The 4,050-nt window shown below is 42.0% G+C and overlaps 1 protein-coding gene across 1 annotated transcript in view; it reads right to left on the bottom strand.

The window, feature by feature from the left end:
• LOC116695607 (inactive N-acetylated-alpha-linked acidic dipeptidase-like protein 2) overlaps positions 1-4,050 on the bottom strand; it is a 730,805-nt gene that overhangs the window by 32,945 nt on the left and 693,810 nt on the right. The gene's annotated exons all lie outside the window — the stretch shown is intronic.

Genomic DNA, 4,050 nt, shown 5'->3' with positions numbered 1-4,050 from the left:
GTGCTATTTTTACGCGTGGGCGAGTGTCTCGGGCTCTTAATTAAGGTGTGTCATTGTCATTGTCTGTTCCAGAAATAGTAGTTGACTTATATAAGCATGCATGCCGGGGGAGTCAAGTGTTAGGTTGGATAGAGATGGAGGCTTAAAGTTTTAGCTCCTGGCCCAACCTTGCAAAATAGTTGTTTTCTATGGTTCCAACTCTGATATTCTACCACCTTGTGCTCGATAGAGTCACTATTTGTTTTATACTTATCTCCTTTCACACAATGTGTATTCAAGCCATTTTCATATATGCATACAGTTGCTCTCCCGACTGCACCTGCCCCCCCCCCCCTCTTTTTTTTCTCTGCACTTCCTACATTGTACTTTTTATTTTTCATTTTTTGACTTTGATATTTTGATATTGTCATACTGTCTTATATTTTTGTGTCAACACTGTAAAGGGATTGCTTCAATCTCATCGCACAGGTACTGTGTGCTTGTGCATAATGACAATAAAGGCATTCTATTCTGTTCTATTAAAAAAGAATGGCAAACAAGAACAGAACTTCACTTCACTGCAGAGGCATTACTGGATAAACAGAAAAACGCGTTTTGCTGAAATTCAGCAGGTGGGAACAACGAGAAGCTAACTGCTACCCATGCAGAACTAGCATCTCTAACTGCAAGTCTTGGTTCTATAAGATCTGATGTGAACAAGCTAAAAGCTACGGTGGTAAGCAACTCAAGCAGAGGTTAAATTGGGCCAGACCGCTGCTCCGCCTCCTCCGGTCCACACCACACCCTGCCGGAGCTCAGCTCCGTCTCCTTCAGCACCAAACATTTTGCCGGGGCTTCGGTCCAGAATGTTTTGAGTGTAGCCTCGAATGTATTTTGAAATGTTGATTGACAAATATGAAACCGTACGGAATGAGCCGAAATCTTGCTCAAACATCAGAAATATTACAGCACAGGGGTTTATTAATAAATTAATATGAATAATTTATCATTGAGTTGAATAATTGTCATATGCATTTTTGAGGTTATCCTCCAACAAAAGATGTAAAAGAGGAGGGAAGAGTAAATGATGTCTGAGCTACATGTGTGCTGACTCTGATCTAAAGGAGAATAAAGAAATACAGAATGCCTGAAAGCCTTACTGCAATGTATTCCATTATGTTTTTATACTTGGATTGTAATGTTTCCCTTTACATAAAGATATTTCAGGCATATTGTTTCAAAAAAAGATAAAAATAGGTGCATAAAAAATACCAAAATGGAAAAAGTGTCTAATGCTAAAACGATTATGGGGGTGGCCCCCGAGAGCCCCCCATCATAAATCACGGTAATATAGTAATTGTTCTGATTCTATTAAATCAACATAATTTTCTTGTTTAAAAAGATTTCATATATTATTATAAGTTTACATATTACAATATTTTCAAACATGTTCAATTTCATATATTTTCCGAGGGTAAAATCTGTTACCTACCTGTTAGTCTATTATGTCATTTTACGGCGCAATTTTTAATCATGACCATTCACATTAAATAAGGGCTCCCCCCTCCCTACAAAAGCCAATTTAACCACTGAACTCAAGTATTCTTGACAACCATGGACACGAGCCATGGCCAATAGCTGGTGGTGAAGCTAGCAGACATGGAGGACAGAAATCGAAGATGCAATATCCGCATTGTTGGGTTGAAAGAAAGGCTAGAAGTTGCTGCTATTCAATATCTCTTGTTTTCCTTGCCTAAGTGGTTCCTGAAATTGGCAGATGTTCGAGATTATGACAGCCCACCGAATTTACAGTGATAGCTCAAAGAAGAATATCACTACTCGCACGTTGATTTTCAACGTACTCCGCTACACAACCAGGCAGGCAATCCTATAGGCTGCACGGAAATCTCCTCTCGTTGTCAGGGGCTGGATACGGTCAAGCGACGCCAAGCTTTCTATCCAACCATGGATTCAGCAAGAGTAAATGGTCTGGATTATTTCCTGCTTTACCCGGCAACACTGAAGATCAAGGAAGGCACCCCTGCTGGGGGGGCGGAGGACTACGTGAGCCGAGCTGCTTTCCATCCTCCTGCTGCAACAGGACCGAGGCATTGGTTTCTATCGCGGAAAAAGCCGTGGAAGAAGATCAGGATTAAAACAACTGCCTGATGAACATGGAACCCATGGTTTGCCTTAATCTCTTAATGTCCATCCATCCATCCATCTTCATCCACTTATCCGGTATCGGGTTGCGGGGGCAGCAGCTTCAGTAGGGGACCCCAAACTTCCTTTTCCCGAGCCACATCAACCAACTCCGACTGGGGGATCCCAAGGTGTTCCCAGGCCAGGTTGGAGATATAATCTCTCCAGTTGCCATGAACTACCACAAAGAACTGCTACAAACTACTAATTTTTTCTATTTCTGTTATTGCCACTCTTCATTCTAACCCCAACCGGCCCGTCAGACACCGCCTACCAAGAGCCTGGGTCTGACCGAGGTTTCTGCCTAAATGGAAGTTTTTCCTCGCCACTGTCGCACTGTTGCTTGCTCTGGAGGAGACTACTAGAACTGTTGGGTCCTTGTAAATTCTGGAGTGTGGTCTATCTGTATAGTGTCTTGAGATAACTCTTGTTATGAATTGATACTATAAATAAAATTGAATTGAATTGAATTGAATTGAAACTTAGTCCTGAGTCTTCCTCGAGGCCTCCTCCCAGCTGGACGTGCCTGGAACACCCCCCTTGGGAGGCGCCCAGGAGGCATCCTCACCAGTACCCGAACCACCTCAACTGGCTCCTTTCGACGCAAAGGAGCAGCGGCTCTATTCCAAGCTCCTCTCGGATGACTGAGCTTCTCACCCTATCTCTAAGGGAGACGCCAGCCCCCCTCCCGAGGAAACCCATTTTGGCCGCTTGTACCCTGGATCTCGTTCTTTCGGTCATGACCCAGTCTTCATGACCATAGGTGAGGGTAGGAACAAAAACTGACCGGTAGATCGAGAGCTTTGCCTTCAAGCTCAGCTCTCTTTTTGTCACAATGGTGCGATACATGGAATGTAATGCCGCACTCGCTGCTCCAATTCTCCGACCGATCTCATGCTCCATGGTCCCCTCTCTCGCAAACAAGACCCCAAGGTATTTAAACCTGAAGAATCTCTTAATGTGGCCTAGCTTTATTACACTGCTATCTGACGTGATCACAGAGACTTTGATTCTGAATGTCATTTCAATCTTGTTTAATATAGCTTACTAATCATAGGTTAACTAGGCCACAGCTAGGCTAGAGTCTCCTTTCCAGTGTGCTTGCTATTTTGCGCTTTTTGTTGACAAGAGATGTGTTTACTTTAAAGTTAATTTAGTGTCGAACCAGGTATTTATGGGCCAGTGTTCCTTTTTGCTGCCTCATAGCCAATTTCATCATAAACCTATTTTGGATGTCCGCTGGCTGGCTTTGTTTCCCAGCCTTCTCTCTTATTCCCTTCTGTATCACTGTCTCTTATGTTCTTGTTCTGTGTTTTACATGTTTTGTGTATTAAGGGACTTAACTTTGGATGCACTATTGTTAGGATTTAACGAAACGAATGGCAGTAGCAATATCCACATGTACTTTCATTTAGAATGCAGCTTTTTTGATAATGGGTAATATTTCTGAAGACACTGGTTTCTAGTTAAGGCTCATTGTGATTGTGAGGGACCAAGCAGTTAAGCAAGAGGAGTCACAAGGGAAGTCCAAAAGTAAGGGTTTTTATTTCCCAAAAATCATTACAACAAAATGAAGATAAAGTTTTGGGCCCATAAAAGAGATCAAATAAACAGACGGTAACTAAAGCTCTGAACATAAGAAACAAAGGGGAAGATTAACAATAACACTACAACAGAAACTACAAATAACAGCAAAACCTACCTAAAAACTTATCCCAAAAGAAATGTCATTTTCCTTAACTCAACAAAAATACTCAATATAATATAAATCTAAACCCTAAAATATCTAAGGAGAGAATAAAGCTACAATTGCTTGACATAACAAGCAGTGGTAGTGTGCAATTAGGCCCCCTCCCCTGCTCCAAGTGC

The sequence above is a fragment of the Etheostoma spectabile genome, chromosome 9, assembly GCF_008692095.1.
Source record: "Etheostoma spectabile isolate EspeVRDwgs_2016 chromosome 9, UIUC_Espe_1.0, whole genome shotgun sequence".
Classification (NCBI taxonomy): Eukaryota; Metazoa; Chordata; class Actinopteri; order Perciformes; family Percidae; genus Etheostoma; species Etheostoma spectabile.
The sequence above is the reverse complement of the archived record's forward strand: the minus strand, read 5'-3'. Positions and strand labels throughout refer to the sequence as shown.